We start from the raw sequence: 16,842 nt of genomic DNA, 5'->3' as shown, positions 1-16,842 counted from the left end.
ACCAGTAAATAGGAGAGCCAAATTTAACTCCAGAGCCTCTGTTCTTATCCATTATGATGCACTGCCTCGGTATTTACCTTTTGGTTTTTAAAAAAACTATTAAAATCACTCATAAAACAGTCAGATTTAAGGAGTGTTTAAATTTCAACTCTCTATACTATTGAAGTCATCTTGTTACATCTTTATTGAATAGCAGTTATTTGGATGGGGGTCAGAAGTTAAGTTAATAATTGATAAGTTAATTATATTTATATATTGTCTGTTGTACTCTATAAAATATACTAAAGTACTCATATCTATAAGTATACTTAAAAAGTCTACTTTTACTCTATTTTGAAAGTGAGTTTACTTTCTTTTTTTTGTTTTTAATGAATAGGACTCAGGATTTAAAGACAAAAAAGCATCATATTCCAGTGATTGATCGAACTCCACTAGAGCCCCCACCAATAGTGGTAGTGGTGATGGGGCCTCCAAAGTTGGAAAGAGCACTTTGATATAATGCCTCATTCAGAACTTCATTGGCAGAAGTTGACTGAGATCAGAGGCCCTGTGACGATTGTGTCAGGTAGGAGATGCCACCGCAGACACAGAGTTGGCGTGGCTGTTGTCATCTGAGGGACGTGCATGTGTTTCTTGTTTTCTTGAGTGGAACATGTTAAATACTGTCATATCATGTTACTTCTCTTATACTTTTACTAAGTTAGCTATAACTTCAGAACAGGGTAAGTTCCCAGAGATAAGGATGTGATACATATCCTATCCTGACTGCTCTATGGCTTTGCCAAGCATGTTCCTTGGAAGAGCCTAGCAGGCCTGGTCACTGTGAACATATCATTTAACAGACAGCACGTACCTCCTATGTGCCAGGTGCACATGCTTGCCCTTATGAAGCCACATGCTGGTGGAAGTGTGTGTTTTCTCTTTTTCCTGTGAGAATTTGTCTGCTTTGGGAGATGGTGACCTTTCCAAGTTTGAGGGAAGATGAAACAAACTTCCAGTGGTAGAATGGCAATGTACACTCTGAAATCTCTTGTTATTGCAATAACATAGTTGGATTGAGGCTTTTCTTTATCTTTGGAGCATCCATATTTTCTTTTCTTTCTTTCTTTTTTTTTTTTTTTTGTTTGTTTGAGACAGAGTCTTGCTCTGTGGCACAGGCTGGAATGCAGTGGTGTGATTACAGCTCACTGCAGCCTCAACCTCCCAGGCTCAAGCAATCCTCCTACCTTAGCCTCCTGAGTAGTGTATGCCACCATGCCTGGCTAATTTTTCTTTTTTTATTTTCTGTTTTGTAGAGATGGGGTTTCCCCATGTGGCCCAGGCTGGTCTCAAAACTCCTGGGCTCAAGGGATCCACCTGCCTTGGCCTCCCAAGGTGCCAGGACTACAGGTGTGAGCCACGGTGCCCAGCCCATATTTTCTTGACCGTTTTCTTATTACCTTAATTTAGACATAATTATCGTTATGAATATTCTGTTGCATTATGTTTAAGGATGTTTTTAGCGATAGTGGGAATACGGGAGTTTTGACAGAGGCGAAGACATTGGCCTGCAGCTGAACAGCAGGATCATGGTTATCATGGAGCCTGTCCAGTCAGAATTTTCCCTGTTTGAGCACTTTTATTCATCTGAGTAGACTTAATATTATTTAAATTTAGAACACAGCAAGAAAAACAGGATGGAATTTATTTTATTTTACCAGTTTTTGCCTATAAAAATGAACTTCTGGTACACTCCTGTAAATGTACCTAGTGTTTTACTGGATGCAATTAAAAAATGAAAATTAGAGTTGATGCTTAGAGTTTTTTCAGGGTCTTTTTAAAGTAAAATTTTCATCTTTTCACTTATAGGTAAAAAGCGCAGACTCACCATTATTGAATATGGGTGTGACATTAACATGATGATTGATCTGGCTAAAGTAGCAGATCTGGTAAGTCAGCAGGGGCAGCCTGGGGTGCCGATGGAGACTCACAGCATTGTGATAGGTTATTTACCCCGTGATGAAGGGAAGAGACTTTTGTGATTATTAAAGGAATCATCGTCATCATCAGAGATATAGTAGATGTGATTGAATTGATGATAATAATAATAGGAATAAATGTTGTCATATTAATAATACAAATGGAATGTGCACAATGAAATGTATTCCAAACTCTAAAAGCAAATCACAGGATGGAGAAAACCTTTAATGAACACAGCTAATAAGAGCTCATTTACATGCATACATATATATGTACGAATATATCATAGTAAGTACCATTTCTTCTTGGACCCTTCCTGGCACTGTGCTAACTGCTTTCTACAAATTTAGCTTACATAAACCCTTGATACACCCTTGAGGTGAGTAGGTATTATCTGTAGTTTACATAAGATGAAATAGAGCCTCCCAGCAGTTAAGTAACTTGTGTGAAGATGGGACCCTTGTTCCTGATGGTTCTAGAACCTTCATCCTTAATGATAATGCTAAAGTAAGTACATGAATTGCCTGAAGAAGTGGTCAGAGTTTATCAATAGAAAATTCAGACAGTACTCAGTGTATGGAAAATGTACACGCTCTTGCATTTATGGAAATGATAATGTTCACTATTTCTGACATTCTATTAACTGTCTTTTAAATTAGCAAAAATAAAATACAAATTAGCAAAAAAGAAAAAAAAAAGTCCAGACGCAGTGGCTCACACCTGTAATCCCAGCACTTTGGGAGGCTGAAGTGGGCGGATCACCTGAGGTCGGGAGTTCGAGACCAGCCTGACCAACATGCAGAAACCCCGTCTCTACTAAAAATACAAAATTAGCCAGGTGAGGTGGCGTATGCCTATAATCCCAGCTACTTAGGAGGCTGAGGCAGGAGAATCGCTTCAGCCTGGGAGGCGGAGGTTGTGGTGAGCCAAGATCGCGCCATTGTACTCCAACCTGGGCAACAAGAGCGAAATTTCATCTCAAAAAAAAAAAAAAAAAAAAAAAATTAGCAAAAAAATAAGCCATATTGATTAGGAAGTGTGAGGTGACAGATAGCTTGGTTTTTTCATTTTTATTTAGTTTTTTCTAGAGCTACAGATTCTATACTTTGGCCCAGGGAAACTCCTAAAATATAAAGTAAAAAGTAATACAGATTTTAAAGTTATACCATTGTAATGTCAGAAAACTAAATAATGTTCAAATTTTGAACATGTAATGCTACTATTAGTAAAAATAAGTGTTATTAATGTAAAGTTGTGTAAAGATTACTAAATCTTGTATACTTGAAATGATTGAAATAGTTCATAGAAGTCATTTGTTTCTCTTTTATTTAAAACGTAGCAAGTTTCTAATTTTAAAGATATACATATTAAGAGATGCCTTTACTTTTTTTTATTTTAGTTGTTATGGATACATAATAGTTGTACATATTTATGGGGTACACGTAGTATTTTGATAGAAGCATACAATGTGTGATGATCAAATCAGGGTAATTCAGATATCCGTCGCTTCAAACATTTATCATTTCTTTGTGTTAGGAACATTTTAATTTCATTCTTTTAGTTATTCTGAATTATATAATAAATTATAGTCACCCTGGTGTGCTGTTGGACACTAGAATTTATTCCAGCTGTATTTTTTTTCTTTTTTTTTTATCATTATTATACTTTAAGTTTTAGGGTACATGTGCACAATGTGCCGGTTAGTTACATATGTATACATGTGCCATGCTGGTGTGCTGCACCCATTAACTCGTCATTTAGCATTCGGTATGTCTCCTAATGCTATCCCTCCCCCCTTCCCACACCCCACAACAGTCCCCAGAGTGTGATGTTCCCCTTCCTGCGTCCATGTGTTCTCATTGTTCAATTCCCATCTATGAGTGAGAACATGTGGTGTTTGGTTTTTTTGTCCCTGCAATAGTTTACTGAGAATGATGATTTCCAATTTCATCCATGTCCCTACAAAGGACATGAACTCATCATTTTTTATGGCTGCATAGTATTCCATGGTGTATATGTGCCACATTTTCTTAATCCAGTCTATCATTGTTGGACATTTGGGTTGGTTCCAAGTCTTTGCTATTGTGAATAGTGCCGCAATAAACATACGTCTGCATGTGTCTTTATAGCAGCATGATTTATAGTCCTTTGGGTATATACCCAGTAATGGGATGGCTGGGTCAAATGGTATTTCCAGTTCTAGATCCCTGAGGAATCACCACACTGACTTCCACCATGGTTGAACTAGTTTACAGTCCCACCAACAGTGTAAAAGTGTTCCTATTTCTCCACATCCTCTCCAGCACCTGTTGTTTCCTGACTTTTTAATGATTGCCATTCTAACTGGTGTGAGATGGTATCTCATTGTGGTTTTGATTTGCATTTCTCTGATGGCCAGTGATGATGAGCATTTTTTCATGTGTCTTTTGGCTGCATAAACGTCTTCTTTTGAGAAGTGTCTGTTCATATCCTTTGCCCACTTTTTGATGGGGTTGTTTGTTTTTTTCTTGTAAATTTGTTTGAGTTCATTGTAGACTCTGGATACTAGCCCTTTGTCAGATGAGTAGGTTGTGAAAATTTTCTCCCATTTTGTAGGTTGCCTGTTCACTCTGATGGTAGTTTCTTTTGCTGTGCAGAAGCTCTTAGTTTAATTAGATCCCATTTGTCAATTTTAGCTTTTGTTGCCATTGCTTTTGGTGTTTTAGTCATGAAGTCCTTGCCCATGCCTATGTCCTGAATGGTAATGCCTAGGTTTTCTTCTAGGGTTTTTATGGTTTTAGGTCTAACGTTTAAGTCTTTAATCCATCTTGAATTAATTTTTGTATAAGGTGTAAGGAAGAGATCCAGTTTCAGCTTTCTACATATGGCTAGCCAGTTTTCCCAGCACCATTTATTAAATAGGGAATCCTTTCCCCATTGCTTGTTTTTGCCAGGTTTGTCAAAGATCAGATAGTTGTAGATATGCAGTGTTATTTCTGAGGGCTCTGTTCTGTTCCATTGATCTATATCTCTGTTTTGGTACCAGTACCATGCTGTTTTGGTTACTGTAGCCTTGTAGTATAGTTTGAAGTCAGGTAGCATGATGCCTCCAGCTGTGTTCTTTTGGCTTAGGATTGACTTGGCAATGCGGGCTCTTTTTTGGTTCCATATGAACTTTAAAGTAGTTTTTTCCAATTCTGTGAAGAAAGTCATTGGTAGCTTGATGGGGATGGCATTGAATCTATAAATTACCTTGGGCAGTATGGCCATTTTCATGATATTGATTCTTCCTACCCATAAGCATGGAATGTTCTTCCATTTGTTTGTATCCTCTTTTATTTCATTGAGCAGTGGTTTGTAGTTCTCCTTGAAGAGGTCCTTCACGTCCCTTGTAAGTTGGATTCCTAAGTATTTTATTCTCTTTGAAGCAATTGTGAATGGGAGTTCACTCATGATTTGGCTCTCTCTTTGTCTGTTATTGGTGTATGAGAATGCTTGTGATTTTTGTACATTGATTTTGTATCCTGAGACTTTGCTGAAGTTGCTTATCAGCTTAAGGAGATTTTGGGCTGAGACACTGGGGTTTTCTAGATATACAATCATGTTGTCTGCAAACAGAGACAATTTGACTTCCTCTTTTCCTAATTGAATACCCTTTATTTCTTTCTCCTGCCTAATTGCCCTGGCCAGAACTTGCAACCCTATGTTGAATAGGAGTGGTGAGAGAGGGCATCCCTGTCTTGTGCCAGTTTTCAAAGGGAATGCTTCCAGTTTTTGCCCATTCAGTATGATATTGGCTGTGGGTTTGTCATAGATAGCTCTTATTATTTTGAGACACGTCCCATCAGTACCTAATTTATTGAGTTTTTAGCATGAAGCGTTGTTGAATTTTGTCAAAGGCCTTTTCTGCATCTATTGAGATAATCATGTGGTTTTTGTCTTTGGTTTTGTTTATATGCTGGATTACATTTATTGATTTGCATATATTGAACCAGCCTTGCATCCCAGGGATGAAGCCCACTTGGTCATGGTGGATAAGCTTTTTGATGTGCTGCTGGATTCGGTTTGCCAGTATTTTATTGAGGATTTTTGCATCAATGTTCATCAAGGATATTTGTCTGAAATTCTGTTTTTTGGTTGTGTCTCTGCCTGGCTTTGGTATCAGGATGATGCTGGCCTCATAAAATGAGTTAGGGAGGATTCCCTCTTTTTCTATTGATTGGAATAGTTTCAGAAGGAATGGTACCAGTTCCTCCTTGTACCTCTGGTAGAATTCGGCTGTGAATCCATCTGGTCCTGGACTCTTTTTGGTTGGTAAGGTATTGATTATTGCCAGAATTTCAGATCCTGTTATTGGTCTATTCAGAGATTCAACTTCTTCCTGGTTTAGTCTTGGGAGAGTGTATGTGTCAAGGAATTTATCCATTTCTTCTAGATTTTCTAGTTTATTTGCGTAGAGGTGTTTGTAGTATTCTCTGATGGTAGTTTGTATTTCTGTGGGATTGATGGTGATATCCCCTTTATCATTTTTTATTGTGTCTATTTGATTCTTCTCTCTTTTTTTCTTTATTAGTCTTGCTAGCAGTCTACCAATTTTGTTGATCCTTTCAAAAAACCAGCTCCTGGATTCATTAATTTTTTGAAGGGTTTTTTGTGTCTGTATTTCCTTCAGTTCTGCTCTGATTTTAGTTATTTCTTGCCTTCTGCTAGCTTTTGAATGTGTTTGCTCTTGCTTTTCTAGTTCTTTTAATTGTGATGTTAGGGTGTCAATTTTGGATCTTTCCTGCTTTCTCTTGTGGGCATTTAGTGCTATAAATTTCCCTCTACACACTGCTTTGAATGTGTCTCAGAGATTCTGGTATGTTGTGTCTTTGTTCTCGTTGGTTTCAAAGAACATCTTTATTTCTGCCTTCATTTCGTTATGTACCCAGTAGTCATTCAGGAGCAGGCTGTTCAGTTTCCATGTAGTTGAGCAGTTTTGAGTGAGTTTCTTTATCCTGAGTTCTAGTTTGATTGCACTGTGGTCTGAGAGACAGTTTGTTATAATTTCTGTTCTTTTACATTTGCTGAGGAGAGCTTTACTTCCAACTATGTGGTCAATTTTGGAATAGGTGTGGTGTGGTGCTGAAAAAAATGTATATTCTGTTGATTTGGAGTGGAGAGTTCTGTAGATGTCTATTAGGTCTGCTTGGTGCAGAGCTGAGTGCAATTCCTGGGTATCCTTGTTAACTTTCTGTCTCGTTGATCTGTCTAATGTTGACAGTAGGGTGTTAAATTCTCCCATTATTATTGTGTGGAAGTCTAAGTCTCTTTGTAGGTCACTCAGGACTTGCTTTATGAATCTGGGTGCTCCTGTATTGGGTGCATATATATTTAGGATAGTTAGCTCTTCTTGTTGAATTGATCCGTTTACCATTATGTAATGGCCTTCTTTGTCTCTTTTGATCTTTGTTGGTTAAAGTCCGTTTTATCAGAGACTAGGATTGCAACCCCTGCCTTTTTTTGTTTTCCATTTGCTTGGTAGATCTTCCTCCATCCTTTTATTTTGAGCCTATGTGTGTCTCTGCATGTGAGATGGGTTTCCTGAATACAGCACACTGATGGGTCTTGACTCTTTATCCAATTTGCCAGTCTGTGTCTTTTAATTGGAGCATTTAGTCCATTTACATTTAAGGTTAATATTGTTATATGTGAATTTGATCCTGTCATTATGATGTTAGCTGGTGATTTTGCTCGTTAGTTGATGCAGTTTCTTCCTAGTCTCAATGGTCTTTACATTTTGGCATGATTTTGCAGCGGCTGGTACCGGTTGTGCCTTTCCATGTTGAGTGCTTCCTTCTGGAGCTCTTTTAGGGCAGGCCTGGTGGTGACAAAATCGGTCAGCATTTGCTTGTCTGTAAAGTATTTAATTTCTCCTTCACTTATGAAGCTTAGTTTGGCTGGATATGAAATTCTGGGTTGAAAATTCTTTTCTTTAAGAATGTTGAATATTGGCCCCCACTCTCTTCTGGCTTGTAGAGTTTCTGCAGAGAGATCAGCTGTTAGTCTGATGGGCTTCCCTTTGAGGGTAACCTGACCTTTCTCTCTGGCTGCCCTTAACATTTTTTCCTTCATTTCAACTTTGGTGAATCTGACAATTATGTGTCTTGGAGTTGCTCTTCTCGAGGAGTATCTTTGTGGCATTCTCTGTATTTCCTGAATCTGAATGTTGGGCTGCCTTGCTAGATTGGGGAAGTTCTCCTGGATAATATCCTGCAGAGTGTTTTCCAACTTGGTTCCAGTCTCCCTGTCACTTTCAGGTACACCAATCAGACGCAGATTTGGTCTTTTCACATAGTCCCATTTCTCGGAGGCTTTGTTCTTTTCTTTTTATTCTTTTTTCTCTAAACTTCCCTTATCACTTAATTTCATTCATTTCATCTTCCATCACTGGTACCCTTTCTTCCAGTTGATCGCATCGGCTCCTGAGGCTTCTGCATTCTTCACATAGTTCTCGAGCCTTGGCTTTCAGCTACATCAGCTCCTTTAAGGACTTCTCCGCATTGGTTATTCTAGTTATACATTTGTCTAAATTTTTTTCAAAGTTCTTAACTTCTTTGCCTTTGGTTTGAATTTCCTCCTGTAGCTCGGAGTAGTTTGATCGTCTGAAGCCTTCTCTCAACTCGTCAAAGTCATTCTCCGTCCAGCTTTGTTCCGTTGCTGGTGGGGAACTGCGTTCCTCTGGAGGAGGAGAGGCACTCTTCTTTTTAGAGTTTCCAGTTTTTCTGCTCTGTTTTTTCCCCATCTTTGTGGTTTTATCTACTTTTGGTCTTTGATGATGGTGATGTACAGATGGGTTTTTGGTGTGGATGTCCTTTCTGTTTGTTAGTTTTCCTTCTAACAGACAAGACCCTCAGCTGCAGGTCTGTTGGAGTTTGCTAGAGGTCCACTCCAGACCCTGTTTGCCTGGGTATCAGCAGCAGTGTCTGCAGAACCCTGAATTTTTGTGATCCGCGAATGCTGCTGTCTGATCGTTCCTCTGGAAGTTTTGGAAGTTTTGTCTCAGAGGAGTACCCGGCCGTGTGAGGTGTCAGTCTGCCCCTACTGGGGGGTGCCTCCCAGTTAGGCTGCTCAGGGGTGAGGGATTAGGGACCCACTTGAGGAGGCAGTCTGCCCGTTCTCAGATCTCCAGCTGCATGCTGGGAGAATCACTGCTCTCCTCAAAGCTGTCAGACAGGGACATTTAAGTCTGCAGAGGTTACTGCTGTCTTTTTGTTTGTCTGTGCCCTGCCCCCAGAGGTGGAGCCTACAGAGGCAGGCAGGCCTCCTTGAGCTGTGGTGGGCTCCACGCAGTTCGAGCTTCCCGGCTGCTTTGTTTACCTAAGCGAGCCTGGGCAATGGCAGGCGCCCCTCCCCCAGCCTCCCTGCCACCTTGCAGTTTGATCTCAGACTGCTGTGCTAGCAATCAGCAAGCCTCCGTGGGCGTAGGAGCCTCCCAGCCAGGTGTGGGATATAATCTCCTGGTGCCCCGTTTCCTAAGCCCATCGGAAAAGTGCAGTATTCGGGTGGGAGTGGCCCGATTTTCCAGGTGCCCTCTGTCACCCCTTTCCTTGAGCAGGAAAGGGAACTTCCTGACCCCTTGCGCTTCCCGAGTGAGGCAATGCCTCGCCCTGCTTAGGCTGGCACATGGTGCACTGCACCCACTGTCCTACGCCCACTGTTTGGCACTCCCTAGTGAGATGAACCCGGTACCTCAGATGGAAATGAAGAAATCACCCGTCTTCAGCGTCGCTCACGCTGGGAGCTGTAGACCGGAGTTGTTCCTATTCGGCCATCTTGGCTCCTCCCTCTAAATGTATTTTTGTAACTGTTAACCTTTCCCTCTTTGTCCCTCCCTCCCTGCTCCCCTTCCCAGCCTCTTAACTATCATTGAGAGAGATGCCTATGTAAATCTTTTTAAGATTTTCAAAAGGAGCACACACATTTGGTAAAGCACTCTAACTGTAATGCAGGGTACACACAATGCGCGTTTTCTTTTTCCTTGCTCTAACTGCTGGTCTCTCAGGTCCCTGCAGAGTGGTATCCTTCCAGATACATACAAACACACATGCCACCCTTTAAAAACAGAAATGGTAGCTTATTTTACACACTGTTCTATGCTTTGCTTTTTTTGTGTAATATATCTTGGAGGCATATGATCAGTAAGTACTGTAGCTCTGCCTCCTTCTTTTTAATGTAATATTCCATTCTGTGGATGTACCATAATTTATTTAGCCTAGCTTATGTTGATTGCTCTGCTCTGGGTTGTCAAAGCCTCCTGAGTACGGCAAAGGCACAAACAATACATGGATTTGGGTATGTACGTGCGTGTGTAGATTATGGGAGTAACACTGGCTTAGATGACAAAGATTGGCAGCTGAGGGACTGTTTGCTCCCTGTTCTTCCTGACCCTACAACCTGCTGCTTGCCCCTTGGCACTCTGTGGCATCAGATGTGGTGTGAGGATATTCCACCTGTTCTTTGAGCTGGTCCAGTGTTGCTGGAGAGCTCTGCTTGCTTCCTCGGTCCGCAGTGGCAGCTGTGCTTTCCTACAAACCCAACTTCATATATTCTGTGGTTTCGGGTTTTGAATGTTTCCTAGTTTAATCAAAGGTGGGCATTTCTGTTTCCATTTTGTGTTATTTTCAGTTATCCATGGAAAGATAAGAACAGAACTATCTGGAAACTAGAAGTTTCCAGGAATCAGTTCTGAAATTATTTTGCATCTTTGAAGTGTCGTAAATTTTAAAAATTGGTCTTATCTGCTTATATTTTCTTATACACTACCATTCATCATAATCTTACTGTTTTTTGACTTAATTCTAAACTGGTAGCTATTTAAAAAAATTTCTGAGCAATTGAGTTATACAAATTAACATACAAGATAGAGGTTTCCACTGCATACTTCCCAGCAAAAAACAGATTTTTTTTTTCTGTGAGGAGATTGAAAGAAGAGGTTGGTTTTCTGTACCTATTTAGTATATTTCATTGATTATCACTTTCTTCCCATTCTTTGGATGTCAGAGACCTGTTATTTGGCTTAAAAATACGTTACAGAAAACTTCATTTCTTTAAATTAGGATTTCTTAGGTAAGGGCCAGGTTAGACCCTGCCTTTTCTGAGTTACTTCTCATGCATTAGAATTCTTAAAATGGATGTTTATATCCTACTGGTCCTTGTCTTATGGTTGCCTTTTAGAGCAAGTCAGAGGGTGGTGGTTTCTCTGGGTGATGCCTGTGTAGTCATTTGATTTAGTCTGGAGTAGGACTTTTCTGTCGAGGGCCAGATAGTGGATATTTCCGGCTTTTTGGATCATATCTTCTGCAGCTACTTAGCTCTGCAGTTGTAGTGCACAGGCGTCCATAGACAATATGTAAATGAATTAATGTGGCTATGTTCCAATAAAACTTTAGTTACAAACACAGGTGATGGGCTGGATTTGGCCCGTGGGCCAGTTGCCAACCCCTAGTGTAGGTGGTCTGTTTTGGTAGTTTCTTCGAGAAATAATGTGTTGTGCTTGTAGGTACTAATGCTTATAGGTGCCAGCTTTGGGTTTGAAATGGAAATGTTTGAGTTTCTAAACATCTGTCAAGTACATGGCTTTCCTAAAATTGTGGGAGTTCTCACCCACCTCGACTCCTTCAAGCATAATAAGCAACTGAAGAAGACAAAGAAGCGATTAAAACACAGCTTCTGGACAGAAGTTTACCAGGTAGGAAGAGAAATAATTGTTAGAAACTAACAGTATAATCCTTTTAAAGTAGACTGAAGAGGCCGGGCACAGTGGCTCACGCCTGTAATCCCAGCACTTTGGGAGGCAGAGGCAGGTGGATCACTTGAGGCCAGGAGTTTCGAGCTCAGGGCAATATGGCCAAACCCCGTCTCTACTCAAAAGGCAAAAATTAGTCGGGTGTGGTGGCATGCACCTGTAATCCCAGCTACTAGGGAGGCTGAGACATGAGAATTGCTCAAAGCTGGGAGGCAGAGGGTGGAGTGAGCTGAGAGTGCACCACTGCACTCCAGCCTGGGTGACAGAGTGAGACTCCATCTCAAACAAACACAAACAAACAAAAAGACTGAAGAGACATTACTAAACGTCTCTCTAGGAATTGCCTCCTGAATTCCCTTTGTGTATGTGTTCCCAGTCTCTGGAAGGTTCCCTCAAGAGAGTGGTTATTCTGGGCCTCTTGGTGTATCTCATTTGTCTCCGTACCTGCTGCACCAGGCAATGTCTGGGTGTTTTGGAGTCGGGACTTAATAGAGTACATCAGAAGTTTCTCCCAGTTACAGGACCAGGCACTGCCCCTTCCTTTCCATACTGCTGTGGTCCATCGGCCACAGAACCGTTTCTGTGCTCAGAGGCCTCACCTCCCTCTCCTCACCATACTTAGATGGATGCCCCTGCTCGGCCGCAGATAAGTCTGCCTCTGTGGGATTCTAATAAGTCCTGAAAGAATCCAGCAAGGCTCTGGAAGCCTCAGGACAGTAGCTTTGCTGGAAGTCTCCCTTCTTAGGATTGCTTCTTGTTTAGAGCTTTTATTTTGTTGCAGTATTGACGAGAATTTAATTGAAATTTAATTTTTAATTTTCCTTTAATGTTTAGGGTGTCAAGCTGTTCTACCTTTCTGGAATGGTGCATGGAGAATATCAAAACCAAGAAATCCACAATCTGGGCCGTTTTATTACAGTTATGAAGTTTAGGCCTCTCACATGGCAAACTTCTCACCCTTATATCCTTGCAGACAGGTAAAAAGTGATTGTAAACTTTTTCTTCCTGGGCCATATATTTCAAAGCTAAAAAAGCTAGAAAAAGAACAGTGATAGGATTTATTTTGTGCCTATTTGAATAGTGGGGGTAGAAGTGTAGTTGATGGAAAATGTCTACTTATATCATTGCTCAAAGATGCTGTGCCTTTGGGAGTAAATTAATTATGAGATGTTTAGGAAAATGGGAGGACTTGGAAGCATTTGAGGCTACAGGATGTGGCCCCATCCTACGTTCAGCCTCAGTTTTCAGTGATGCCGCCTTCGTGCCCGGGTGCTTGAGTCCTTCGTGTGTGCCTTCAGTTTCCTTGCTTCGTGCTTTGCTTTGTGCTGTGGTTTTCTCAGCCTGGAATACCCTTTTTCCACCTGCCAGAATCCAAGCCACAGTACAAATCCCAGAGCACAGGCTCACCCTCTTCCAGAAAAGGATTTTCTGAATATGTTCTTCACTCTTCCCTGACCCCAAGTGGATGTCATCTCCCTGTCTGGTGTCTTACAGAATGAATGTCACTTTCAGCCTAGAGACACAGTTGTGTGCCTGCCCCTTTTCCTCTGCTGGATGGTGAATGGTGCTTCCTTATTTCTGCATTTTCTTCTTTTCTAAATGACATGCTTAGTGGACAAGAGTGTGATGAGTCATTGACACATGAAAGGAGGTATAGGAACTTATGGCATTCATTTCTGCTGTATGATTGAGTTTATTTTTCTAGGATGGAAGGTTTGACAAACCCAGAGGATATCCGAACAAAATGTGACCGGCAGGTGTCACTTTATGCTTATTTAAGAGGAGCGCACTTGAAAAATAAAGCCAAATTCACATGCCAGGTATTCTCTTGTCGTAGAACATACTAGAATTACACATTGGATTCTTGGGATGGCTTCATTTCTCAGGAAAACTGAAAAATGACCAAACAAGGGAAGATGGCCTTGCTGGAGGTTTTAAAAGTAAGCCAGCTATGTGTAGGCCTGCAAAGGTGTTATCAAATCCCCTCTTCTCTGACCTCTTGTCTTGTAGCTAGAGGGCCACTGTTCCAGTGTGGCACAATGCCCTTCTTTAGGGTCCTGGTTTAAGCCCTTGGACTGTGCATCGTTTTTAACACCCCTGTCAACAGTAGATACTTACTGACTTCTTGTCAGTTGAAGCTGGCTTTTTGGATCCTGTCTTCCAGGGGTAGAAGATTTTGCAACGAGTGACGTCAGTTTCCTCCCAGACCCTTATGCTCTTCCTAAACAATAAAAGCGCTGTTTAATTAAGGAGCAGCTGGTTTATGCGCCTCTTTCTGGAGTTGAGGGTGTGCTGTATGACAAAGATGCTGTCTATGTTGACCTTGGTGGCAGCCACGGTTTTCAGTGAGGCGGGAGTCATTGTGCTGAACTCTCATTATTCTTTCCGAATCTATTTTTAATTAAAAAAAGTAATGTACTCAGCTTTTATTTATTGAAGATTTTTCTCTTGTACTTATAATAAAGGCCCAAATGCATATTGTCAATATGTAGAATAAAAAGAATACCATTTTTTCCTTGTACCAAGCAGAAGAGTCCTGTCCTCCATGCCTCCTTGATCCGTGGCCCCAGCGCGGGCGCTGTTGCCAGTGTGGCACCTGCACGGCTTATTTCTGTTTCTACAAAATCAGTGTGCTTTCCAGCTCTCGTTTGTCTTTTTCTTTTTCTCATTCACAGTGGTCTCCTCATTATTTTAAAGTGGATTTCCAATATTTATTTCTTAGTTCTGTAGTTGAATTTTATTGGGTTAAAAGCAGAGTTATTTAAAAATGTTAGAAAAGCTAGCACTGTTGTAGCACTGGAACTGAGGTTTTTCTGGCTAGGTGTTTAGGTTATCAGGTTATATACTCACTGAGCTTTGGAAAAGTTTAATGGAGATGGGGATCCATTTCAAGCTTTGTTATAAGGATTTTCTTCTCTGGTGTTTGCGGCATTAAGAAAGGTCCTCAGGAAATGTGTCTAAGATAATTTTGAGAAACTGAGTGAAACCAGTGTCTCTCCAGGATCTTTGTGCTTTCCTCACGTGCCCTTTCTTGGTGGCCTTGACAGGACAAGGTGGGGCTCACCCATGAGCTGGTCCAGGGTCTCATCTCCACCTACTCCACCATTGATGCCAAGATGGCTTCAAGTCGAGTGATGCTGCTTTCCAATTCCAAACCACTTGGGTCAGAGGCTATAGATAATCGAGGGTAAGTCTGCTTTTTTTCTATTTTTAATAAAAAGATATATTACAGAAGATCATATCACCCATAATTCTGCCATCATAACACATTTTGGTTGTATTCATTCTATGTCGTTTTGTTTTTCTTTGTGTGTGCATGTGTCTCTGAGGGCTCTTCACTTACCTGACATTACAAGAGAGTCTTGAAAAAAAAATACAGGATGCATTTTTCAACAGACTTCAAATATTCCTCAAATACCACGCCATCTTCCATAGGTTGCTTTTTTGGTTTTTCAGAGACCTGAGGCCACTTGGCTTTCTTTTGATGGCCGAAACACTAGAGCAGAGTCAGGGAGTTTGTGGCTGTCCAGAAGCCACATGCCTTGTCTCTGAAAGTTTTATTTAGATTATGTTGTATTATCTCCCATGGGTAGGTTTCCACTGATGTGTGGCTTATGTGAATTATTTTTCAGTCTGGGTTGGGAATTTGTATACCTTTATGCTTAGTGGATGTTTGCAAAACATTGATTTTGTTGTATTGATTTATGACTCCCAGTAAAATTTATCTGAAAATTTTGAGATAACGTAGTATGTAATTTGTTACAATGTGCATAAACTACCTACCACAGTGCCTGACGTAATGAGTGTTATTAGCTATTTTCATTTTTGCATATCCTTCTAGTCATCCTTGTCTACAAGAATACTCTCTTCTAATATAGCTACAGGTAAAATACATAATTTTATTTCTATATTCTGAGGATTTTTTTTCTATACAGTCTTTATGTAATCATGATTTTATTGTTACCAGTGTTTTTTTGTTATTGTGGTTTCTTTGTTTTTGTTTTTGTTTTTGTTTTGAGATAAGGTCTCACTTTGTCTCCCAGGCTGGAGTGCAGTGGCGTGATCTTGGCTCACTGCAGCCTTAAACTCCCAGGCTCAAGTGATCCTCCTGCTTCAGCCCCGCAAGTAGCTAGGACTACAGGAGTGCACCATCACTCCCGGCTAATTTTTTTTGTTCTGTTCTAGGGACGAGTTCTCACTATGTTGCCTAGGCTGGTCTCGAACTCCTGGGCTCAAGCAATCCTCCCGACTTGGCCTCCCAAAATCCTGGGATTACATATGTGAGCCACTATGCCTGGCCTGGTATTCCTGTATTCTAACTTATCCATCTCTTATGGTATGATTTTTAGTTTTTTCCAATTTATGTTTTCATACTTTTATCTATTGTGCTACATTAAAAAGCTTCATATAGTTTTCTTTCATCCAGTGATTTTAGCCCCCTGATAATCTTCTCTATCAGTTATGGTACTGGTGACTCAAAATGGATGCTATTCCTCTGTCATTCCTTCTATGTTTGTTACCTGGCATTTTTAACAAAGAGCTTTCTCTTCTCCCCTTTGTTTCAGCATCACGGCTGACTAATGCACTTGCGTTTTATTCCATGGGTTATTTTCCATCACTGTCATTGTTCTTTCTGATGCCTATGCTGTCCCAGATTCAGCTGCGGGAGCCTTCGGCCTGTCTCCTGTGTCCCTTCAACTGTCTCTGTTAGTCTTTGAGCATTTCTTACTTTCTGACAGAACCAGAGGATCCAGGCTCATTTTGTCCTCTTCCTGCCTTGGGCCTGGACTCAGCCATTTCTCTTAAGGATCATGCGTTTTTAGCTTAGAAATTAATCAGCTTTCCAGAAGATCTACAAAACCCTAACTTCCCTTTTGAGCAATTTTTTTCTAAAATTAGATTTTTTTTAAGGGTTATTCCTTTATTCTCTCTATAAGTTCTTTTGAAGTGTGGTGTTAGGGAACCATGCCTGAGTTTCCTTATTAACTCTTCCGGTGTTTATCAGATCATTTTTTCCCTACGCTATGTCATCTTAAACATCTTAAGCAATTCATTGACATTTTCTGTTTCTTTGTATTTTCACTGACTATATTGCCACTTCTAGATTAGCTGATTAA

General features: G+C 40.6%; 1 pseudogene; it reads left to right on the top strand.

Moving 5' to 3' along the window:
- LOC103784189 (arf-GAP with GTPase, ANK repeat and PH domain-containing protein 5-like) overlaps positions 1 to 16,842 on the top strand; it is a 63,776-nt pseudogene that overhangs the window by 5,388 nt on the left and 41,546 nt on the right.

Source organism: Pan paniscus, chromosome 8 (genome assembly GCF_029289425.2).
Source record: "Pan paniscus chromosome 8, NHGRI_mPanPan1-v2.0_pri, whole genome shotgun sequence".
Lineage (NCBI taxonomy): Eukaryota > Metazoa > Chordata > Mammalia > Primates > Hominidae > Pan > Pan paniscus.
This window is presented reverse-complemented; position numbering and strand designations above follow the sequence as displayed.